Source organism: Pieris napi, chromosome 17 (genome assembly GCF_905475465.1).
Source record: "Pieris napi chromosome 17, ilPieNapi1.2, whole genome shotgun sequence".
NCBI classification, from domain to species: domain Eukaryota; kingdom Metazoa; phylum Arthropoda; class Insecta; order Lepidoptera; family Pieridae; genus Pieris; species Pieris napi.
Window position 1 is genome coordinate 7384550 of NC_062250.1, and position 27581 is coordinate 7412130.

At 30.7% G+C, this 27581-nt stretch overlaps 1 protein-coding gene and 2 long non-coding RNA genes across 4 annotated transcripts in view; 1 reads left to right on the forward strand and 2 right to left on the reverse strand.

Moving 5' to 3' along the window:
* The window catches only part of LOC125057715, a 113271-nt gene that overhangs the window by 19596 nt on the left and 66094 nt on the right, over window positions 1-27581 (forward strand). The gene's annotated exons all lie outside the window — the stretch shown is intronic.
* Window positions 14682-16042, reverse strand: LOC125057716. The gene is made up of 2 exons (XR_007118251.1): window positions 15813-16042; window positions 14682-14711 (listed from the first exon to the last, which is right to left on the reverse strand). It is a non-coding gene; the product is annotated as an uncharacterized LOC125057716 (long non-coding RNA).
* LOC125057717 lies at window positions 17449-18080 on the reverse strand. Its single transcript, XR_007118252.1, has 3 exons — window positions 18040-18080; window positions 17684-17936; window positions 17449-17493 (listed from the first exon to the last, which is right to left on the reverse strand). It is a non-coding gene; the product is annotated as an uncharacterized LOC125057717 (long non-coding RNA).

The following is a 27581-nucleotide window of genomic DNA, read 5'->3' on the forward strand; positions in this document are numbered from 1 at the left end:
TTTAAGCCTTATAGATTTTCCACCTCTGATCTTTATGCCTCTTGTGGTGTCTTATCGGTCAGGCAACTGTACATTTTTTGCACTACCTTAAGATTGCACAAGTCTCTTAAATATGATGGTCGCAAACTGAGCAAAAGACGCAAATATACTGTTGCTCCTGTTGAGAGATCTAAATCAGTTTTTGCTATGAGACAATTTCAATGCCAAGCTGCTAAACTTTATAATAAATTAAATAAAATATTAAATATATACACATTGAATAAACATGAATGTAAAACGTCGCTACTTAACATCCTAGAAACATTTAGCTATGAAGACACTGAAGCCTTTGTAGGTAATCATGAATCATAATACACTAGTAAATAGTCAACTTCTACAATCAGTCATGAAAATTCATTCTCATAAACACACAAACACACACACACACATACACATACACACATATATCATTATTCACATTTTAACCTTAGATTATGTTTAGTAAATTGTAAAATTGTAATACTTAGCTTAGCTATACGTGTTAAATTAAATTATAATTAGTTAGTACACCTATGTAATGGAAGAGCGGGTTCTCCTAACACAAGTGCTTATGCGCTTAAAAGGAGGTCCCAATCACTTATCAGCTATTGTAAAATCTTTGAGATAACGAATAAAGATTTTTAATTAATAATTAATTTTAATTTAACATGTACAGTAGAATTATATGTAGGTATAAAGATAAGCCGTAATTCGATAAAATGTGGAGTGTTACTCTCGCATTGTATTGGGAAAAACAATTTTATGCTTATACATTTATCAATAATGGAATAAGACTTCATTAGATTGCAGTGGAACTTAATTATTTTTTTCATCTTTCAAATTAAAATCCGACGTTTAATCACCTCGTAAATTGTAAAATACGAGTACGATCGAAGGCGAACGTTATATGATGGTATAAACGAGCTATATTTAAATATAAATTTACCTCTAAATTTCACCAGCATCACCTTGATGATTGGAGGTCTTCCACAGTGCGTTTCACAAGGCATTTTCTTTTGCGAACTAGCGAACTGTGGAATCAGCTCCGGGGGGGGGGGGGGGTCTTCCCTCAGAGATACGACCTCCAAATGTTCAAAAAGCGAGTCTACTCCTCCCTCAAAGGCAACGCACCCACTAAAAATGGGTGTCTATGGGCTGCGTGGACTGCCCTTTTTGGTCGTCCCGCAAGCTCGTTTGCCCCCCATTATATATTTAAAAAAAAAATGGTTGTGATAAAAGAAAACTATTTAACCGATGGTTATATAATGTATATAGTTGTATGTATGGTTTTAAAACATACATACAACTTTACATCGACTCGGCTAATTGGGCTGTGTATTGCACTTTATGGTTGGGTAATTAGGAAAACGTGAGAGCGTGTATAAAATTTCAGTATTTTTCTCTTTGATGTCTACGATTAATTAACTGTATTTATTCAAAACATGTTTGTTGATGCAGAAAATTAATAGGAATAATTGTTTTTACTTTGTTTATTGTCAAGTGCCGTTTCTATTTTAATTTAGTGTTAAACTAACAAAAACATGAAATAATTGTATACTTACTACAAGATATTGAAATTATATTGATCTTATAATATATTTATCTCTACTCTACGACTGCAATGCCGCGGATTGCAATTGTTTTATTTCAAAGATTCGCCAACACATAAAGTATAGGTTTTCAAACTTAATTTAAAACTTATTACGACATAACTGTCGTAATAAGTTTATAACATAAGTTCTAGAAGTTAATAACCAATGTAGCAACAATAATTATTATATTTCATTTATTCAATACAAAAATATCGCATGTATACCTCATAAATCAAAACAATCAAATAATTTAAAATTTTATCAAAATTCGCTCCATTATAAAAATTGTTTTGTGTGTGTGAGCAATGACTATATTCACACTGCAATGTACTCTTTCCGTAGGCCGCACGACGTCACTTTCGATATTCAACTGTTATTTGGAAAAAGTGTTCCCAAAATCTATGTGAATAATAATTTCTGCCAATATATATGCAATATATTTAATGAGAAATTATCAAACGAAAAGTTTAACCGCGAGGAACAAATTAATATATAGAAAAGGTAATTATTACTTTGTATTAATAACACATGAACAGTTATATAATTTTAATAAAATATAAATACATACGAGCTTACACGCACAATAATTTATTGGAAAATATAATTAGTATTCAGGTTACGTTTGAAGTCGGCCTTTATCACAGCTACAAGTGACGCGAAATTATAATAATTCGTTTAAATACGGTCCTGAAATAGGGTTGGCGCGAAAATAAAATTTGATTTTGTAAATCTACATAAATTACGGCTTCGAGGAAATGTTGTTTTGGTTTATCGTTTAAGTATTTGAATCTAATGCTCCGATTTTTTACTAAAAGATTTATTAATGACATTGACAGTTTCGCATGCAATAAGGTCTACATTTTGTTTTAGTAGCTAGTGAGAAGTATTCCTCTAAATTCAATTGTATAGAACGATTGTATTTTAATCAATCTGGTGAGAAAATCTCTCTTGGTCGCAATCTCATTAAATACTTAGAAGAATTTTAAAATGACTATTGACATGTTTTGTTAAGGTTTGTCTCTTAATATTACTTAGTATAACTATTTTGTAAATATATATCTTAAATACCTACGCTCTTAGTCGCACACTTATTTTTTGTATAGATTTGAATGAATATTTTCTTTATCAAATGGGACCAGATTTATTTTAAAGCGCCTTTTCAAGTCGATAGGGAACAAAGAGGCTCGGTTTCAATAAGTAATCAATCAATTCAAATCGCGATTAACGTTTGAATGACTTTTGGTGGAAACACATTTTTTATACAATCTTTTGGAAATGACTATAGTTCTTTATTTTACCGATTGTACTTGTTGATTGTACTTGATTGTAATTGAACTTGTATTAATATTTACATTTGAAATGTATAAAATATATAGAAAAATGTATTTAGGTGTTCTTAAGTAGATTAGACAAGCTATTATGTGTGAAATATCGGAAATCAAATGATCTTTGGATTTTATACAATTCTACATTGTGACAGCCCTAAAATTATTCACAAGACAGTATTGGAATTTTAATTAAGCTGAAAATTATTTAATGACCTTAATTTAACATGGAAAATGACATTAGAAAATTAGTATTACTGATATAATGGTAATTTTAACTTTAATGACTGAAATAGCAGTAGGTCATTACTTTTTCTAATGTAATAGAATGTTGTTTTTCTTGTCAAACACAATGCTAGAGTCTAGAGTTCGAATACCGGGAAAGTATTGCATACTAGACTCGTCTTGTGGATTTGTATCTATTGAAATTGCTTATAGTTTCTGATATCCAGGCAGACAAGTCCCCCTATGTCTCCCAGTCCAAACACAATCCATTGAAACACCTCATTGATCTTATATTGTTTAGAAATCTTTTGTTTATATATTCTACTTTTATTAAGATATGATGAATTCGAGCGGAAAACACTACATGAAGATGGTGGTCATAGTCATCTATAAGGAGGTTGGAGTACATACATAAATGTGCCTGGCTGTGTTTGTAGAACCTTCATAACAAAGACTAAGAATGTAAGAATATTGTTAATCAAAAATTTTTCCAAGGTGCAGCCTAGATTACGCGTGGGCGGCAAACAAACGAAATACTGAAAAATACTTTTTAATAATTGTCCTTTTATTCATAGCAAACAATGGTTAAAAATACGTTCGAAATTTTTATCAATATCTCAAAAGTGTTTTGTTTTTCCCACATCCATCATTTATCAGGAATCCATTAAGCAATTGAAAGCGCTGGCGTCACTGGAAGGATTAAGTATTAAAGATTAATAGAAAATTCGCTAAGAATTTAAGCAGGGTTGCGACATTTACGTTATCGTAACTGTAAATAATTGAATATTCTTTTTTAAAATTATATTTCGTTAATGAATGATAAATAAATAAACAAAAATGGTAAAAATAAAAAACAATGATATGTGATAATAATGCAAAAGAATGCTAATGTGTACCCATGTTAGATGCTTAATTTTGTATAATTTGACATTTTGCTAGACATTTCGATTTTTAGATTTGTTAAATCCATAATATATCTTAAGAATTTTATTTTATTTATTTTAATTTTATTCCATATCATTCTATCTTTACAGTAATTACTCATTCGATAGAACGACACTATATTTATACCCACACTAATTGACCTAGATAAAAAACATTAAAAAAAATATATTTATTTACCTAAATCTTATAACTAATAATATAGGAAGCAACTCTTGTGAACTCAGCCAGTGTACAAAAAAATAGGTCCACCTTGTTAAGAATAATTAACTGTGAACTGATAATATTTTTTTAACGCTTGACTGAAGGAAAATATTAGTTTTACTAGTATATTAAGGGTCGATTCTACCAAACTTCAATTTATACACGAGTAACTATACCAAGAATAATCTATTCCATGATTTTAATCTCAAGTAAATCCATAGTCGTTTGTCCACGTAATCGATAGTATAATTGTGCTAGGAATAACAATACGCGAATAGCAAGAGAATGGTGAACGAAAATAAAACTCGGCAAATAAATGTTGTTCTACAAAGGGACAGTGTATGCTCTATACATCATGTCAACTCGATTTTGCCGTATTATAGTGTGAAAAAGTAGCTTTTAACAGGTGTCAAACGACAACAAAAAGTTTTTATTTCTTGTTTGTTTGAGGCTTTCGTCTAAAAAGGAACTTCTGTTGAGCCCAGTTGAATTACATTCTAATATTATAGAAAATAAAAAATCTAAAACAAATAAATAAATAATAAATTGTTTAAACGTTTCATTATACAATGCTAGACTATTAATTTAGTGCGTTGGATTAAAACACAGAATACATATTTGTGAAATGACAGAAATCAGCTGATTGGACTGACTGACGCCATTAAATTATTCTAGGAATAGCTGTTATTCCGTGCGAAACGGCGGTATAGTAGCAATTCCCGAATAAGCCCACTATTCTTAGAATTTGTAGTTGGTAAAACGTAAAATTGATTTACTCTCGATTAACTGACGATTTATTCTAAGATTAAGATTTACTCTTGTTTGGTCGAATCGACCCTTAGTTAAAAATAATTTGTCGTATCAGTTACAGTTACTTAAAATTTATATTTAAAATGTAACATTAGAAAATGTATAATGTTTTAGGAGTGTGATGATGTTAGTAACATTACATTTGTTTAATTATTGCACAGTTTAATAATAATCGTATTGTATTGTTTTATAGGATTACAGTTTTGTTCTAAAATATTCGATGTATACACATAAATGCTTTCTAAATCTATTGCTAAAGTCTTTGAGCCAAACGTTATTGAGGATTTATCAGTTCAATACAATATCCTTTTGAATATCTACCCCTCACTACAGCTTAAAACGCGAGTAATCCCTGCTCTTTTGTAAATAAAACTGAAGTTTAAATAAATTTCCGATAATATATCTCTTTCATTTGATCGAGAATCTAATTTATCTTGATATTATATTTGGCAGTAGACAAATCCTCTTTTATAAATTGCAAACTCGAACTGTATATTAATTTTAGTATTGGAGCCATATTCAGCTGCTGCGTAGCTTCCTCTACGTAGCATCGTAGCGATATTTCGTAGATGTTAAACAATATACAGAATGTTTACGGTATTTCAAATATTGTGATTAAATATGTTATAATTATAACTACGCATACTTAACTTTCAAAAATTGTTTAACAATAGTATCAATAAGGAACTATTTATGTACAGTTAAATATAATAATTATAATAATATATAGCCTTTTATTTCAGATACATTTGAACACATTTATATTTCTATCTCATTCTTTTTAGGGATCTGTGTGCCCTTTTTTGGCAAAGGACTCCTCTAAATGCCGCCATTCCTGTCTGCACTGTGACAGTATATCTATAGATAAATCATAACTGCCCTGCGATTCTGTAACTCACTTTTCGAACTCACACAGCGGTTTTCGCATCGGCGGTCGCTCTCAAATCAGTCGTGAAGCAGTTATTTTATGATTTGGCATTCTGAAAAGGTGGGAGCTTGTAGTTTATTGTTTATTAGAATACCAAATCATAAAAAGACTGCTTCACGACTGATTTGAGAGCGACCGCCGATGCGAAAACCGCTGTGTGAGTTCGAAAAGTGAGTTACAGAATCGCAGAGCTGTATATTAAAATTATAATTATTCGAGCAAATATCGTCTGTATCACGCGACGAATCTTTAGAAGGATATCGTAAAAGTTTTAAGAGTACATTACCAGACGAAGTATTAGTTCTAAACTTGCTTACGTTGTGGCAGCAAACGTCAAACAACCCGCCAAAACAATTTCCTCTAAATATACCGCATGTTTTAAACCATTCGGAAGTCGCTATCATCGATTCGGTTGGTTGGTGAGCGTCCAAACCACTTAATTTCCTGGCTGAAAGCAATTTTTATGAAACGGGCAAGTGAATATAGAATAACGAGTGGTTGGAAACGCCAAACGGCGCTTGCAATATGGACAACGTGTTTGCCAAAAGTTATCGCGCTGAACTTAGTTCTCATTAAAAGTTGACTGCTTTAAATGTTAGATGGCGCAAATGACAATTAAAGTTAATGTTATTTGGAAGATATTAAGTTTTAATGGCTTAATGTTAAATATGAAAACTTATTTGTGTTTTTGTTGTAGACTTTATAATTAAATCAAACAATAAACCAACCTCATACATTTTATGTTTTAACATTCTTAATCAATCATCAACTACTATCAACTAAAAACATTTTTTGTTTTATATTTTCAAGTCCTAAAACTGTATACAAGCTATCAACTAGTTATCGCTACTTTGATTATGCGATAAAACTGCAAGAATGTTGATGTCATTCATATTTAAACACCACCAACGATATTTTATATGGCTATTTCAGATAACAACTTAATGTATCCAACGCTAAAATATTATTGTATTTATAACAACTAAAGTATTTTTTCACTAAAATAATGAAAGACGGAAAGAGGCGGATGTTAACATAAGTTAATGTAGGTTTAATTAGGTGTCATTAATAGTAAGGTATTTGTTGTGTTCATTGGGTTAGAACAAATTCTTGATAAATAATCTATAAGTACATGATATTGAAGGAAATATGTAAGTCAAACAAAGAGTATTAACTTGGTAAATAGTATAACATTTATTATAAATATTATTACAAGGTACGGCCCAAACGAATGTTGATCTTTAGCGTTAATATTAGTCCGCACTAAACTGGTTAACCGTTCCGGATGAGCAATTAGGTCAGGAAATGCTTTGAAATGTTTCAGTTATAAAAAAGGCTCAAAACTCTTTGATGATAAGGATCTTTACATTTCTTATGTAAAATGTCTAATTGGAGATTTTACATTTTATATAATTCTTTCTTGTAAATATGGAAAATGTAAAGATTGTGATTTTATTTCCATTCATGCCGTTTCTAAACTTTTTATGTGATTTATATTGGTCGGTGTTTAAAGTGCGTTTTCAGAAATCTAGGTCAACACGAGGGTACCACACACAATTATTAGATTTTATTATTATTATAGTCATTCCTAAAAAGCCTAAAAATATTATTATTATTCCGTGTTGGGACCGGCAAACCTACTAAGAATGGGTGTCCGTGGAATGCAATGACTGCACTTTTTGGGCGTCACTCCCGTTTACCCCCTATTCTATAAAAAAAAGCCTAAGGGTTGTATACATTAAACTACGCAATTAATGACTTAAATTTGTGCTTTTATATCCGTAATCTTAATGTAAACCAACGATCGTCATGTGGAGTTGATAATGCAATAGTTGTTGCGAGACTTCTCCGCTATTTTAACATAAAGTAAAATAATATTCTCTAACCTAGCAGTTTCTTAAAGGCATAAATTGAATATGTTTATACAACTAGAAACACTATGCGTTTTTAACTGATTTTTATATTTAAATTATACTTTGATAAATGCTTTGAAACTCGTTGCCAAAAGCCAAATTGTTGGTATAAATAATATTTATACCTTACTTATACACTCAAAATCAGAGTAATTTATCCTTATCACGTTTTATAACAAGTATACTTTAAGAGAACTTTTTTATTACGATATGTAGTGTAAAGAAAATCTCCATACAACCTTTCTTAAGTGGCGTTATAACGCGTATGACGTGGGTACTAATTATAAACTGTTTGTATAGGGAAATTTTCAGTCTCTTTGTTTTAGTTTGTAAAGCGAAACATAATCTAAAGGCCTAGAGTTGAATTACGTAACAATATAATTTTCCGGTAATGACACAGATCGACAGGTGGATAATTATTTGGAAAGCTACGGAAACAACAATCATAGGGCTATAAACTGCTATTTTTAACAATAGTTTTAAAAACTTAAACTGACAATATCATTAAAAATATATAATTTTATTAAATAATGGTCTCTAAAGTTAAATATTTAATAACTAACACGGCAAATTTTATCAAACTTAGGTTAATTTCATTCCTAATAATACCAAATTCCTTTTAATAAAGCTATGACCGATGTAATGACATTTAAAAGATGGAGTCTACGGTTCTTAAAATTCAATTCAACTCCATAAACTTGTGCTAATAATAAAAAGAAAACGCACGCGATAGATTATAAAAATACCCAAATCGTTTAACTGCGCTTATTATTTAAGAACTTGGTTTCTTGGATGAGATCCCATCTATATCCTATAGACAAACTTGTGTTTTATAATCACCTGGGAAGTAAACCTTAACACAATAGGAATGTAAACAATAAGTCCAGCCTTGTAATACGATGTTGAAGAATAGTAAACCTCTTCCGTTAAAAAATAAGTCAAAATAAAAGGCACTAATAACATACTTAAATAAGATTCTTAAAAACGAGGTCTTCGCTAATTAAAAGTTTACAGCTTGCATCTTGATGAGGTACAAAGATTACAAGAGCTTATAAGAGCGTGTTTTCTTACATCATATGAATTTCCTTTTACAAAATACAGATATTGTATTAAATTAAATCAAAGTAATTATTCTTTTCAATGTTTATTTTATTTCTTAAAGGCTATTTGTTATTCATATGTCGCATTCGTTTTGTAGGCTTTATGGTTAGAAAAAAAATACAACTCAAATGGTGGAAAAGATATACTTCATTGAGTTTTCTTTAGTCCTCCGTTCACTAGGACTTAACAATTTTCCGAAGTAATTTAATAAAAAAAATATATGCTGTGTGTCGGTTGATTTTTGAGTATCAATACAAAATAGGTAATTGTATATAAACAGCTGTAACTAGAAGCTGGTACTATCTTTAAACTAGCTTTTAATTGTAGGTCGTCAGTTCTAGACACATTTTGTCAAATTTAAATTAATGATTCAACAAACAGTAACACAAAACCAATTTTTCATTTGGAACGCAACTTGCATCGTCACCGTAAGAATTATTTTTCCGTCTCGAAACTTCTTCTAATATAATCCTTGCCTTTGTGACTTGTTTTTTTTACAAGGAAACACTAATATATGAAAACTTACTTACTTTGTAGCTTAAGAAAATTGTAAATACAAATGATACGTATGTAGATTAATAAATAAAACAAAATTGATATATGAAAATACATTTTTCTACAAAAGGCATTTTGACTTGCAAAATAAAGTCCAAGATTTAAAAGTATATATTTTCGAGAAATATTAAAAATTATAAGGAAGTTGAAAACGTCGCTATTAGTTCGTATATCTTGAATTGAATTATGTGACCAACTGACCCGCGTGTATCATTTATATTTATTGTTTGTAGGATCACAGAGTTAAATTAAATAGTTTTACAGTACATGAATACAGATGGGATGACTTGCTATTACACAATTATTCGATAGACTATAACAATCTAGAGTATTGAAGTGGAAGTCGATAATTTGCTTGCTACAATGTTACTCGAGATATGACAGTAATATTCCTGTTAGCTGGAATGAGTAATTAAAAAATAAAATAGTGTCAATAAAATATTTACTGACCCTTTCGAAGTCGAATGTCAAAGCTTTCTATGAAATAATGTTTTTTTACAAGCACAAATATCTTCGCAAAAAATTGGTGGGGGTCTTCCCTGAGAGACACGACCTCCAACTATTCGAGTGTACTCCTCCCTCAAAGGCCGGCAACGCACCCACTAAAAATAGTGTCTATGGGCTGCGATTACTGCCCTTAATTATTGACTAAATAAAGTAATTGATTAAATAAAGAATTATTGACACGAGGCCTCTCTTAAGAATCCCAGAATGCCTTAATCCTGATGACTTCTTAGATGATTTATTCTATCTCATGCAACTCAAGGATATTTTGCCAGTGTTAAAAGACTATATTAGGCAATTCATCTGCGTAAAGTCTAAACGTATGCGACCAACCAACACATAGCCAATGAGCTACATTGACCATGAGTTGGTTTGACTAAACACTTTGCTGTTACTAAAACTAACTTCGGTTTATAAAGGGAAAGAATTGTCGGTCCCGTCATAATTTAACTTTAGCTATCAAAGTTTCCCAAAGGGGTTTGGTACATAATTCTAAATAAGACGCTAAAAATCTCTTGTGCAATAATGAAACCAAATTAGTATGTTATGGCGTCTTCTAAAATTAGATGTATTCAAATTTACGTAAGCTTACATTCTATAACAATAATCGTATTAGCTGCTGTAGAGTCGGGTATATTAATTGAATAATCTCAATTCCAAACACAGATTAACACACATTATAGTAATGGTACTTAAACGTTTCAATACGGAATGTATTATCTATGGAATCCGAACTTTGATTAACAATTAATATACAATGCAGCTTTGTTAAGCTTCTGTTTTGTAAATGACCAGTGAATAAACGCTATTTGTTAATCTTTCATATGGATTCTGTGAAACTACAATGTCTATCAAAACGCTTATTGTAATGGGAAACTAATATTGGCCTCCAGTCTGGTATTTGGACGCTTTAATAAGTTTTACTATGACATGTTATTCAGTTACTGCTAGTATACATTGTAATTATAATTTACATAGATTTTTTATAAGCTTAAATTAAATCAGTGGCGCTACAACCTCTTTAGGTCTGGGCCTCAGATTCCTAAATCTGTTTCATGATAATTTTTCAATCTAATAGGAAAGTCGGTTATATCAGCCTCCATCGACTTGACCACTTTTTGGGTCTAAGACATGTCGGTTTCCTCACGATGTTTTTTTTCCTTCACCGTTCGAGCGGATGTTATATTCGCATTGGTGCACAGCGGGGAATCGAACCTACGACCTCAGTGATGAGAGTTTCATGCTGAAGGCCTAAGCTTACCACTCATATTAAGTTGTTTATAAATATTAACAATGCTAAAACAGTTATATATTTAGCTTCACATGTATGTTCAGCCTTTTGAAGTCTTAACTTGATATCTTTTCAATGGACCCAGGATTAACCACATATGCTTAACCACTTAGCTCCGAAGGTGATTATTCGCAGCTTAGATGAGCTTATTTGGTGACAGGTTAAGAAGCTTAATGTTGACTTAAATGCCTGTGTTATATTTCTATTCTATTCAAAATTAACATCGGTCTTCAGGCGAAGGAATCTTGTAATCGGATCCACAAACAAAAGCTTTAGGTTAAATTTCATATGAGTTGTATAATTAAGTTCGCAGTCTTGCTTCGATATTCATGAATAATTTGTCTTGGTCATTGAGTTCAGTTGAGTGTGATATCGTTTTGAACTTCGCTGTGCGCATGAGACGGCAATATGCTTGTTAAAGGGAAATCAAGTTCGATCTGAGTGAAGACAATCATTTTGCTTGGGAGGCTTTGGAAACAATTTAATTGACCTTACCCATGGTTACGTTCGTTATACCCTTTGAAGAGTTATACTTTTTTGATTTCGAGTCTTATTATAATTTTTTTAAATACTAGCTGGCCTGGCGAACGTCGTACCGCCTAACAGTCGATTCTTTATTTTTTTTTAATACTTATTCTGCTATTCGGGACACCGGTCTAGCTAAGATAAAAAAAAGAAAGTTGATAAGACAAATACATTATGTCAAAAAATAAAAATTTACCTTCCCGGAACCCCTCCACTAACACTTGAACTTTATGATATGGTATTAAAGTTCAAATTGAATTTTAAGTATTATTACGAATATTTTGTATGGTAATATAGAAAAGTGTTGTTTTTAGACTTTTTCACTCAATTTTTATAATTTTTCTCTCCGTAAGAACCATCCTCGTACTTCAAAGAATATTATAAAAAAATAATTGGCAAAATCGGTCAAGCCGCTTTCATGTTATGTCGTGACAACGGAAAACGGGTTTCATTTTTATATATATATAGATTATAAATTACAATATTCATGGGCGATCTGGGGCGCAGTTGCTTGCATTTTTGTTTGCCTCCTTCACATATTTCATTACTTTGTCGCATAACCGTTCCAGGCACGGTCTGTGCTTTGTTAAGGTGTCCTGTAGGCCGTTACGGTTTACTGTCATCTGTGTTTGTCACTCCAGCCCTGCGATTCTGTAACTCACTGTTAATCCGTGAGTCCACTACGCAGTAACAGCGCTCCCTTCGTCACTGACGTAATTTTTGGAATCTCATGGTATTCTGTTAAGAAATTTTACATTACGTCTTGATAAGTGGAGGCAGGTAACCTAGTAAGTTGTTGTCTATTAATATCGTGACAATTGACTCATTTTATTTTATAAAAAGAGTAAATTGTCAAAATTTTCATCATACATAAACAAAATATTTTTAATAAAACAAAATAGAGAACAAAATGGTCGACGTTTGAAATAAAATTAATAATATTAAAAAAAAGATAAACTGCCCTGCGATTCTGTAACTCGCTTCACACACTCTCAGCGCTGAGTTTTGCTGTCAAATCGTTCGTTTCGGTGTCATGTTACAATTTGGTATTCTGTTAAACAATAACCGCGACAAAAGCGCCGCTCAAATAAGATTGTTCACATTTGGAACTAAAATTTGGCACTGCTACACTTACGCTCCAAAATTGTTGGTATTTGGTATTCTGATACATACCATTTGACATCTCATCTCATTTAAATGTACATTTTGTACGTCAAATTAAAAGTTGCTCTTCCCTCGCTGAAATCGTCATTTACCAGTGAGTTAGCCATTTTTAGCGAAGTTAAAACTTGTTTTTATGTGAAAATATTCTAACATAGGACAATCTATATGTATCTTGGGGTAAGTTTATAAAATAATATTTATCAATACAGCATTATTTTACGAAAAAAAATTATATATATAAACATTAAGCTTCGTGAAATTGAACTTTGTTATTGTTACAGAAGGCCCGTTTCCACTTTTAAAGTTTAAACCTCTATTTCAAGAAATAAATGATGTAATCCATTAAAAAATACTTAATATAATATCTATAGATGGCGAAGAAAATGTAGGCACGAAACGACCAATTGGTTTCTCGGCGTTGGTTATTATCGCTTTTTTCCAATACTCAAGAAATTATATGGTATTGACGAAACCTAGAACATATGCTGCTGAGATGAACGAAGAGTCTAGTAAATACTAAATAGATGATCTAAGGTAAACATTTTGATTACTTTAGCATTAAAAATATAATTTTTATCCAAGAACCAATTTTTCGATGCAGTCTTGATCATGTCTTGTCTCCAGCAGAGATAAGTCGAACAAAAAACGATAAATAAGATAGGTAAATATTGTAATATATTTGTATTTTTCTACTATACTAAAATTATAAATCTAATAATTTCAGAGATCCCCAAATGTTCAAAATTCCTGATAGAAAAATACATTCTGCCTTTGAAGAAGAAGAATATTACATGTGTATCATACAACAAGGCCCCTGGATATAAAAAGACACAATAGTGCAGACATTTTCAAATTATTGAATTTCGACTATCCTTCAATTTATAATAAATGATAACACAGTACAATTTCGGTTCCTATATTTTTATAAAATATATTGATATAACATTAAGGTTTTGGATAAAAACATTATTCTGCTTTACACAAGTATGAAATACCATCATTACATACATGATGGTTTAAGTACTTATTAAGCTTTTTTAAATTTATCGTTCATAACTATTACTTTTTACAAACTAATTAGAAAATATATTAAAATAAATATATTTATCTACAAAATAAAGTAGATGATATTGATTAGCTCTATGTGAGGCTGTGTTTTAATTAGTTTTTATTATACTTAAGTTTGTTTTACTGAAAGTTATTTTGTAGTGTGTTAAAAGTTTACTATAATCATTAAATTAAATGTTTAAAGTTATTATATTGTTCTTTTATTCACCTATAAAGTAACATGGCTTATATATTTTTCATTTCGGCTTAGCTATGTATTTAACTCGGTTACTACGTTTTCTATAGGCAGTCATTAAATAAGTGGTAGATTTAATTAATCATTTTATTAATATAATATTATTAGATACAAAAAAAATATTATGAAGTACACAATTATCTTAAACACGGTAATACAATTTTTCATATAAAAATCATAGTTGTCCAAACTGCATTCAAAATAAATCTATTTTTTTAGACCACTAATCAGTGGTCTCGGTTTAATATCTCTTCTTAACATTTCAATAATTGGTCATTTTCTTCCTCATTCTTGACAACTACCACTGATGGCTGTAATACAATGATTATCTGTTAAAATTGTAAATAGGGAAATGTGGTAGGTCACTGTACTGACACAATAATATTGCATAGCAATTTAATTATTGTAAAGTTAAGGTAAATAATAAAAAAACTTGCATAAAACACACAAAAACTTATATATGGGATATCTTTGTATTTCTAAGTAAAGTATCTTAAAAACATGTTTGATAATATTATAACTAAGCCAAATATTATTAAAAGTTTTATGGTAACAAGGCTTAGTAATTTCGCACAGTATTTGATTCAGTACTATGAATAAAAAAAATCTTGAGCAAACCTATATTTAGACTCAAAAATCCAAATCCAAGTATGTACTTTAAAAACAATTATTTATTAATGAAACAAATCCAAGACCCATAAAGGGTATGTTTAGTTTTAAAGTGTAGTCAGCAGCAATAACTATCTTTTGATTGCTTCATTAAATAAGTTATGGCAATGTTGTTTCCAACATTTAAAATTAACGTTGATCACTTGAAATGGTATGAATTTGAGCAATTGAAAGCTTATATATTTGATCCAACATACCTAACATGATTATTTATACTTGTATTCTGAAATCTGAACAATTAAATTAAATTCAACTTGATCAGTTAAAATTAATACTTCTTATATTTCATGAATGGAATTTGAAGTTAGGAAACCTAAAAATATTTTTTTATTTGACATTTTTAACCAACAATTTCATTATTCTTTACAATGTCGCTTCGATTTAACCTATTACATTTGACTTCAAATTTGCCATCAAACAAACAAACTTTGTTAACTGTTTTACTAGTCACTACTTATTCCTATTTATTTACTATGATAGTTATTATATTTCTAAAATAGTTTTAATAGAATTCAGTTTTTATGAGTGTTAGTAAAAACATAGGTAATATTGTTGTTGTGTGTTTGACCTCTGAATCACTTAAAAAGGTTGCAATAGTAGTTTCATGGCATCTAAAAAGTACCAACACTTGCACTTACACAAATGAATAAATATATAAACACTAATTTTTCTTCTTTATAGATAGGTACCCTTTTATTTTATAATTACTCAACAAAATATTATATGAAAACATTGGTATTAACCTTGGTTACCTTTAGTAACATTTTGAAAATTTAAAACACCTATCCATCCTGTTTACTTTGAATCCGTAGCCCATTTGCTGAGAGAATCACTTTTAGCGTGACATCATCTTTTATCTTTTTGTTAAGATAATATTCTTAAATTTTTTACAATATATCCAGATGTTAGGTATCCCTTGTTTCGTGCTGAAACATAATTAATATTTTTAAGTTTCTGTCGGTTTATCTTTTTTTTTAATTCAAACGTATAATCATGTTAGGTATGTTGGATCAAATATATAAGCTTTCAATTGCTCAAATTCATACCATTTCAAGTGATCAACGTTAATTTTAAATGTTGGAAACAACATTGCCATAACTTATTTAATGAAGCAATCAAAAGATAGTTATTGCTGCTGACTACACTTTAAAACTAAACATACCCTTTATGGGTCTTGGATTTGTTTCATTAATAAATAATTGTTTTTAAAGTACATACTTGGATTTGGATTTTTGAGTCTAAATATAGGTTTGCTCAAGATTTTTTTTATTCATAGTACTGAATCAAATACTGTGCGAAATTACTAAGCCTTGTTACCATAAAACTTTTAATAATATTTGGCTTAGTTATAATATTATCAAACATGTTTTTAAGATACTTTACTTAGAAATACAAAGATATCCCATATATAAGTTTTTGTGTGTTTTATGCAAGTTTTTTTATTATTTACCTTAACTTTACAATAATTAAATTGCTATGCAATATTATTGTGTCAGTACTGTGACCTACCACATTTCCCTATTTACAATTTTAACAGATAATCATTGTATTACAGCCATCAGTGGTAGTTGTCAAGAATGAGGAAGAAAATGACCAATTATTGAAATGTTAAGAAGAGATATTAAACCGAGACCACTAATCTATTTTGAATGCAGTTTGGACAACTATGATTTTTATATGAAAAATTGTATTACCGTGTTTAAGATAATTGTGTACTTCATAATAATTTTTTTGTATCTAATAATATTATATTAATAAAATGATTAATTAAATCTACCACTTATTTAATGACTGCCTATAGAAAACGTAGTAACCGAGTTAAATACATAGCTAAGCCGAAACGAAAAATATATAAGCCATGTTACTTTATAGGTGAATAAAAGAACAATATAATAACTTTAAACATTTAATTTAATGATTATAGTAAACTTTTAACACACTACAAAATAACTTTCAGTAAAACAAACTTAAGTATAATAAAAACTAATTAAAACACAGCCTCACATAGAGCTAATCAATATCATCTACTTTATTTTGTAGATAAATATATTTATTTTAATATATTTTCTAATTAGTTTGTAAAAAGTAATAGTTATGAACGATAAATTTAAAAAAGCTTAATAAGTACTTAAACCATCATGTATGTAATGATGGTATTTCATACTTGTGTAAAGCAGAATAATGTTTTTATCCAAAACCTTAATGTTATATCAATATATTTTATAAAAATATAGGAACCGAAATTGTACTGTGTTATCATTTATTATAAATTGAAGGATAGTCGAAATTCAATAATTTGAAAATGTCTGCACTATTGTGTCTTTTTATATCCAGGGGCCTTGTTGTATGATACACATGTAATATTCTTCTTCTTCAAAGGCAGAATGTATTTTTCTATCAGGAATTTTGAACATTTGGGGATCTCTGAAATTATTAGATTTATAATTTTAGTATAGTAGAAAAATACAAATATATTACAATATTTACCTATCTTATTTATCGTTTTTTGTTCGACTTATCTCTGCTGGAGACAAGACATGATCAAGACTGCATCGAAAAATTGGTTCTTGGATAAAAATTATATTTTTAATGCTAAAGTAATCAAAATGTTTACCTTAGATCATCTATTTAGTATTTACTAGACTCTTCGTTCATCTCAGCAGCATATGTTCTAGGTTTCGTCAATACCATATAATTTCTTGAGTATTGGAAGAAAGCGATAATAACCAACGCCGAGAAACCAATTGGTCGTTTCGTGCCTACATTTTCTTCGCCATCTATAGATATTATATTAAGTATTTTTTAATGGATTACATCATTTATTTCTTGAAATAGAGGTTTAAACTTTAAAAGTGGAAACGGGCCTTCTGTAACAATAACAAAGTTCAATTTCACGAAGCTTAATGTTTATATATATAATTTTTTTCGTAAAATAATGCTGTATTGATAAATATTATTTTATAAACTTACCCCAAGATACATATAGATTGTCCTATGTTAGAATATTTTCACATAAAACAAGTTTTAACTTCGCTAAAAATGGCTAACTCACTGGTAAATGACGATTTCAGCGAGGGAAGAGCAACTTTTAATTTGTCAATTGTCGTACAAAATGTACATTTAAGTGAGATGAGATGTCAAATGGTATGTATCAGAATACCAAATACCAACAATTTTGGAGCGTAAGTGTAGCAGTGCCAAATTTTAGTTCCAAATGTTAACAATCTCATTTGAGCGGCGCTTTTGTCGCGGTTATTGTTTAACAGAATACCAAATTGTAACATGACACCGAAACGAACGATTTGACAGCAAAAATCAGCGCTGAGGGTGTGTGAAGTGAGTTACAGAATCGCAGGGCAGGTGCGTGTACGGTGTGAATATAGGGCAATGTATAAGCACATGTTCTACGGTTTGTTCGCCATTTTAGCAGGTACATGTTGGACTTAAGATTTAGTTAGACTTAAGATGGTTTAGTTTCACCGCGGCCGATTACGATTGGTTCAAAAACGGCAGTCTACGCGGTCGCGATCACTTGCTGGTTTAGTCTCCACACGATATTCACGGCTTTAGCCAGATGCTTATATATCTGAATGGTTTTCCGGCATAGCCTTGAGTTTTGGTAATAATTAGTTTTACGTGTATTACTACTGTTTATTACACATCCATACGCAAATTCTACAGTCAAGCAAGAGCGGATCTAGCCCCCGCGTCTTTATTTTCAAAGTTAGTAGATCCTAAAATCAGAAATATTTTCATAACACATTACTTATTCTTCTTAAGGTCCCAGGAGGAGGTCATGACCTTAAATCCATTACAAGGGATTTTTATGTAGGTACTTATATATTGAAATATTTTTAAAAAACCCTAATACAAATGTTTTGTATTGTTAATGTTATTTTAATGCTTTTTTGCCTTAATTTACTTTAAAATAATGTACAGAAATTTGTCAGAGGATATGTTTGTTAATAGACTTGAAATATTAGAAATATATAGAAAAAAAATTATGGTTAATTTATTGTAATCGCAATTGGTGGCGATTTTATATACACGTTAGTCCAGAATATTTCTTTCTCTTTCTATACGAATATAGTTTCTTTGAACTATAAGTGGACTTTTAAATATAGATGATGTTAAAAACCACTGCATGGGTCACATACATTCGACACTATATTCAGTAGATAAAAGTGCGGGTTGGACGTTGGAAATAAGTTATTGCCTCCAATATTAACTGTTCTAGCCTGTAGGGGTTATCCAATGGAAGTATTATTTTATCTTTGTAAATTTCTATAGGGTAGAGCAGACACATTTCTGCGCCATTTATGTCAGTGATTTTGAGTTAATGCAAAGGTTTTTCTTTTTAATGTGTCAATAAAAGACATAGAAAGAAAATCATTAGTGCACAGCTAAAGTTTGAATCCGTCGTGGATTCAAACTTTAGCTGGCTTTAGCTTTAGCTTTTCCGGGTTTTACGTCATAAAGTCATGGACTACCAATATAAAAAGTTATCATTTAAAAAGGCGCTGAAAATTGTTTAGTTTATTCAAATACTGTCCTTATTAAAACAAAGTATTTGTAAGTATTAATTATCTATTAAATATAATATATTTTATGATACTGGCCTTTTTGCACATTTGACCTAACTTGAATTGACGTCCTCTAACCCCTAGATGGGACAAAGGACAGTGAGTCTCGATCGCGTTCGGTTTTGAGCCTCGTATTTCACCTCATTCCAAGTCTTTCCAGCTCTCTTTGCCTCATCTGCAACAGGCGCCAGGTTTGCCTGGGACAGCCACGCTTCCAATTTCCTTGCGGGTTCCAATCAAGCGCCTGCTTGGGAATATATTTGGGATCGCTTCGGATTGTATGGTCTATACATTTCCATTTGCGTCGCTTGATCTGCTGGATAATCGGGATTTATCAGCAGCGCTCCAAAGGTTGCTCGTTAGATTTTAGGCTAGTAGATGCCCAGAATACGGCGAAGACAGCGGTTGATGAAGACTTGGAATCAGTGTGAGATGTCTTTGGTGATGTTTCACAACCATAGAGCAGCACCGATTTGACGTTGGATCTGAACATTTGAAAGTGGGTAATGATTTATAAGTATAAATAAGTTCGATTGACTTGCAATTTTCCAGCATTCTGACTTAAGTACGCTAAGGCGCTTGAAATTGACTTTCAAAATTGCTTGAAAAACAGGTCACAGTTCCTTTAGATTCTGGGCTCTCATTAACAATGTCTGTGTGATTTTAGATTTTTATAATTAAATGCCAGGAAACTTAATGAAATTTCTTTCGGAAATAAATTGTGTTTATATAATTGGATAAATTTTTAAAGCAGAGATGCGATTGAAAATTATTTCTGTATGCCCTTTTTCTTCTTCATCGATCTAAGAGAATGGTGAAAGAATAAATAGTATTTTTGAATGGCTAAAATATATTAATTTCCACAACTGTTTTATTGATTCGCTTTAGGATATAAGCCCGTGTTCTAGTCATTCAATCAAACATAAATCTAGTTTCAGGAGCTGTCAAACCATTTCTCTGTATTAAGTTTGACATATTTGATAGCGCTTAAGACGAGATTGTGACTTGAAATACTTTAAATAAATCCAGGTATATCATCTGCCCTGGCCCTCGCGGCGTTTGAGAGTGTCCCCTGGGTGGCGAATAATTATGTTGTGGTTGGTAAAAGTCTAAGAGGCCTGCTGAACAAAGAAGGGTGTAGTCCTCCAGCTTTATCCCCAATAAGTGGTGCGGTTGACAGCTTGCCCTTGAATATTTATTTACGAATTAAAATATGGACCTTAGATATGCCAGATTTCAAAGGTTTTCATTGCTATATAATGAGCTTATATTACTTACTTAAAATCAGCACAGTTGATATCCTAATCACTTTACGGTTCAGAATCGCTAAGTACTGCTATAGGAAAATTATTTTAATTTTACAAATCAAAATTAACGTTAATAAAAGAAACACAGTACAGTATTCTTTTTTTCATATTGTGGTTTACTTTCAAGAGTTTTGACTTCTCAACAAATAAAACCAAAGAGTTGAACTCGGTAACGGTTCAGGATATACGAAATTGCTGACATCAAAATTGCTTCTTCAAAACGTTTAAGCAATTCAATGATAGCAGTTAAGTGGATGATTCGGTGCAATATCTATACAATTGCTGAATTCCAACAATGTCTTCGAGAACTGCATTTCGTTCACATTTTCGTACTAAATTCAACTGATAAAGATTTTGAGAGAAATATGTATTATGAAGGCATTTCTTCATTCTCTTCTTTCACCTAATGTTTTCTTTTATTTTAATCGTATAATTATTTATTATTTCAGCATATAACCTTATTTATAAACGAAATAAGAATAATTAAAATTAATAAATAGAAAACTAAAATAAATTTTAGAAGATTCCTTGAGATCTTTAATGCTGGTAACATTTCCTCGCTGTATTGCAATACTTATTTGTAAAGTATAAAATAATTAAAAAACGTTTGTCTTAATTTATTTTTCAAATGTCATTGTAATTATGATATGAAAACCATACATATCATGTAGTTGCAGCTAACAATAAAATACTCCATACAAATAAATGAAATAATTAAAAATGATATGCCTTATAGTTACTAAATTTTATCTTCCAGCGTCTAAATGATGAATGATGATGGAAGAAGAACGTAAAAATTGGGTTAAAACCAGAATAATCAGTAGTTGTCTTTTCATAATCAAAGATTTTACGGGTTAATTTTATATACAAGTTGCCTTCGACGTTTTAAACGACTCATGAAGATAAAAATGAACCCAGGTCTTTATAATTCTTGAATTATCATAAAGCGTTTCTTGTGTTCTATATAAAAACTGAAGTTAATTTAAGAATAAAGAAGACGTGTACAACTTATCCCTAATATATTAAAACATTCAATGCGTTAACCAAAAGTAGCCTTTTCGTTTTTGTTGAATGTGGTTTTCAAAATTTATTTGCGAACTGAAAAGTTAATGTCGGCGTCTATTTAACTTAAAAAAATGTTGGGTTGGTCACGCAATTGTGACCGTTGAAGAGGCTTTGACGGCATTTGATAAGCTATTCATGACTTTTTCATTCGCTATAAATATTGAATTCGTAATAATGTATTATAAAATATTAAAACAAAATTTTATTAGGTAGCTGATCTATTATAATGTATTAAAGTAATCCCATATCATTAATAAACAATCGTATATCGCGTACAGATAATTCTTAAGATAAAGGATGTGGCGAGCGAAGTTAATTTTTATATTAATTTTTTTATTTATTCACGCGGTTTCAAATTAATATACATTACCTATAATATTATAATAAATTGTCTGGAAGAAACTGCTTTTTATTTTCGTCTTTTATTTTATGTTGTCATGTTTTGTGTTATTGTGTTGCAAATAAAGTATTATTTTAATACTGTTTCGGCGCAAGCGAAGCTAGTTATTTAATATTTCTAAAACATGAAACCCTTTTGCCATTCTTCTACACTATATATTCTAAATCAAAACATTGAAAATTAATAAAATGTTTAGCATTTATGGACACACATTTTACTAAATAGAATAGTGAATGGAATGTAAAACGAAAGCTTTTAGATTCTCTCAATAAGGATAAGTTAATGTGGAACTTTTGAGATTCAAGCTCCTTTCAAAGTTGAATGCCCCCTACCAAAATTAAGTTTAATGAGTTCTTTGTTTGTGTTAAAATTACCATATGACTTAAAAGTTTAATATGATTTAGGAAATTTGCATTGCGTTTTATGCTAAAATTAAAGGTTCATTTCATGAGGGACGTTTTGGAAGGAATTATTTACTTAGTTTTTATATGTGTTTAGTGCCTATAGTTATAGAATACATATACAATAATTAGTTTACCATTAATAAAATACATTTAAATAAAACACAGAGGAGTAACCATTATCAAAGCTAGAAGTTATCATAAAATTGCGAAAATAATTCATAATGTCATGAAATAGTTGGATATTAACTCAAACTATCATCACATAGTACACAATTTGAAAGAAAATTACGGGTGAATACCACTAGTTAAATTCCTTATATAACATTACTATTTTATTAGTTTAACGGTACTAATAGGCACATTTTTGCCTTATCGTTTCACCAGGCTTTCCCATGTCACCACCACCATAATTTTTTTCAAAATCACGGCATATTCTGTTAAATTAAAAAAAAACCAATGGTACTTGGTACTTGTTTGGTTTCAGGCCAAACCAAGTTTGCGTTTTTAATATCACGGTCATTCCTTCTCAATTTCTGTCATACTTCTTTTCTCGTCGTGTAACAGTTTTAACATTTTCATTGGTTCATCTCGTTGTATCGACGTGCGACCCGTTTTCCCCTCAATAACGATTAGGTTTTTAACACTTTTTAATAAAATACATATATTTATCGAAAACTGCGCAATTGATCACTACTTGTAAAATACATGAAACTTTGTAGGATTTCTTCAATGCCGACATCAATTACAAGTTTTTGGGCATTATTATAACTTAGGTATATTGTTACGTTCAGCGATATTTTTCACTATGTAACGAAACGTCGAAAAACTTGGCATGAAGCTTCTTTCCACGAAAGAGTGAAGTTAATCAAAGAGGTATATAAATAAATGTTAAGTTGTATTCCAAAAATTAAATTTAGCTGATTATAAAATAAAAAAATAAAAATGTGTTTAGTACATATGCATTACAATGTGTAAGATTTGGGAACCCTTTTAAGTAAAAAAATACTTATGTCAGGGTTCCCAGCTCTTCCATAACAAACTTAATTATAAATTCCTATACATTATATATATGATATAATTATATCTTTTATTTTATTTATTTTTTCTTTGATTATTATGCAACACAATTTTTCATGTTCGAATGACGTTACTGTATCGCCATTCTACGTGCAATACACGTATGGTTATGTGTTTTCAAAATCACGACATATTCTTCTAAATTAAGGAAAAATTCCAAAGGTACTTGATAGGGCTGGTTACGGGGAAAACAAAGTTCGTGTTTTTAATATCACGGTTATTCATTTTCGGACCTTTAGACTTATATTTTAATGTCGAATTCTGTAGCAGAGTGTTATTTTGAGCGGAATTTCCTTCACCATTTTCTATCAAACTTCTTTTCTCGTCGTGTAACAGATCAAACCTTTTCATTGGTCCATCTCGTTGGATCGACGGCGCAACCCGCATTCCCTTCAATAACGATTAGGTAAGATTTTTTAACACTTGTTTTATGAAATACACATATTTTGGAATTGCTGTACCACCATTCCGCATACTATACACATTAGGTCACGTACCCAGTAAAGTGTTATCATGAAATAACGATGTATCGTATTGTAATAAACGTTGTAGGGCATATTATTATTAATTAGATTATTATTACCCTCTTTTCTTGAATATTATATCGGATTGGTTCGGAAACACCTAGCTTTTCTTTAATAAATTTAAGAAATGTATTAAAGGAAAGCTGTGTAAAAAGGCTTACTATAAAGTTAACGATTATCTAGTTGATAAATGGGCATGGGACTAGTGCTACTGGCAAGCTACTTCTAATTAATTTGCGATATTTGTTTTAAAATAAGTGTTGTTTGATGATTTGCTATTTTAAAAGAGTACCGAGAGTTTTTTACGCCGGCTTTTTCTCTCGGCCTACACCCTCTGTCTTCGTTGCCGATGAGTAGGGATGCCTACAGATTCAAATTTAATGACGTGGTATAAGTTATACCTGTATCTTATGTTCCATAATAAACATATTTTATTGATTTTTTTTATTTTAACTGATCTGCAAAAGCAACAGCTTTATCTGAAAGTAGCAGGTCACAGTGCGAGTTAAAATTGCCCTATAAAGTTGATGTGCTCAGTAGAATGACGGACATCGAGGCATATGGGTACAATTTCAATTATGTTTCAACGGCCGTTGATCAAACTCAGCATATTAATCCAAATAACTCCTACGATTATACAATTTTCCTAAGTCACGTCATAACCCGCTATACCTGAAACCATTTTCCATATAAACGTCAACACCAGCATTATATTACATAATTAAACACGGGTTTAAAGTCAACCGTAAATTCAATGTGTTGGTTTGGAACCAATTTGACACCATCCGTCACGGGAGGCCTCGTTAGTTGTATATTGTTTCGTTTCCGGTCTAAAGGACCCCTTAAGACCTGTCCGTGACGTTGCAATGAATGAAAGTGGGTTAAACTGTACCGTTGAATGTTATTCTTAACCATTCAATGAATGAATACAAACCATTTCAAATACTTAGTTGTAATTAATTTACATAATATTTTGTTGATAATTCAAGGTCTAGATTTTTGTTACAATATTATTATATGATATATATATATATATAATATTAGTGTTGGCCTAGTGGCTTCATCGTGCGACTCTCATACCTGAGGTCGTAGGTTCGATCCCCGGCTGTGCGACTTTATTTCTATGTGCGCATTTATCATTTGCGGTGAAGGAAAACATCGTGAGGAAACCGACATGTCTTGACCCAAAAAGTCCACGGCATGTGTCAGGCACTAGAGGCTGATCACCTACTCGCCTATTGGATTAAAAAATAATCATGAAACAGATTCATAAATCTGAGGCCAAGACCTAAAGAGGTTGTAGATGATTTATTTTTTATATAATATAGTTATGATTTTCAGAAGTTTATTTCTACATGAACTTTGATATTGTATTTTTAGCATAAAAATGTACATTAGGATATAGTAAAAAACATTCTGATCATAGTAAATGATTTCATAACTGTTATTATGTAAAATTACTCATTCACACACACAAACGCACACATAGTCTACCATTCACACAATACACGTATTTATTTTATCATATAAGTTACGCAAGACCTGGATCCTTAGTAATTTGTATTTACTTAATATATGGTACAAAAACATTACATTACAACATATTAGGCGAAATTATTTAATTGATTCTGTTACATTAAAGAGAAATACAAATGCGTATTCGTAGAATTCCTTCTTTTAAGAGCCACTTACTTTGATTTTACATAATTAAAGTAGCTCAAGATAGCAAACGGAATTTTTAATTACAGAAATTTAATACTGAGTATTTTCTAAGTGCTATCAAGTACCTTTGTCATGTTTTAGTAGGAATAATATTACAAATGTGTATATTAAATAAAAATTATTATATTTAAATAGTTGGTGTATTTATTTTAGTACAATTATAATGAAGTTAACATATTTCTTGCATTTTTTTTTTGATTGGACAATTCACACCAATTGACCTAGTCCCATGTTAAGCTCGTGAAGCTTGTGTTATGGGTACTAGGCAACGGATATACATACATATTATAGATAGATAGACATATAAATACATATTTAAACACCCAAGACCTAAGCACAACACCAAATGCTCATCACATCGATGTCTTCTCTCAGCCGCGGATCGAACCCGGGACCCATGGATTCGCAGTCAGGGGTACTAACCACTAGACCAATAAGCCGTCATTCACTCAGTCGCTGAGTCCTCCAAGCCTCCAATCCAGCTGAGGACGTCAATAGGCTGAAACGAAACATTCTATTCACATATAGTATTAATAAACAATTAAATGAATAAATGAGTTATTAAAAAATATCCATCATAACGCATGTTAGATAGATGAGATAGATGTTGCTGTATTTTTTTGTCACAATCATATTACAAGCCTTTATTAGTTAATTAATGTTAAAACGCGTTTTTTTTTAGACGTGAGAATCACAAAAAATTTAATAGTTATTTGAGACTTACAGCATATGAATAAGTTAAGTTCGATATATTTTTCAATAGGGAATAGAATACAGAACCATATATGATTATAATATATATTATGGTTGCCAAGCTTGGTGTCTGTGAACTTAGCATAGCACTTACCAGCAGAGCACAAAATTAGAGTTCTGGCAGAACACACAATAGCTCTATAGTTCCTGATAGTTTTTAGAAGGGTTCTGGACTTTTAAGTTCAGATTTTTTTTAAATGGTAAAATGCTCTGCCAGCTTCCCGATCACAGCAGAGCATTTCTTATCGATTTCGATAAAAAAGTTCTCATTAAGAATTCAATTGTAACAGTTCCCTATCATTTGAATGCAAAAATATAAAGGTTTAGTTATAAAAAAGAGCGAGAGAAAACGAAATAATGAGCACTTTACTTTTTTCAAACTTTTACTGAATTAAAAAAAAACATATTGTACAGACATGGAAGATCTGCTGAGAGAAAGTGAAGAGTTCTGGCCTAGGCTTTAATTGTATTGCCTAGAAAGTGGAGCTGGGAGTCCAGAACTCTGTCTAAAAACTATCAGGAACTATAGAGCTATTGTGTGTGCTGCCAGAACTCTAATTTTTTGTAAGTTTGCTGGTAAGTACTCTGCTCAGTTCATAGACACCCAAGCTTGGTTGAAAAACATGTTTAATGCACCCTGATTTAAAGCTAAGAAACCAAACGAACCGAACTTAAAA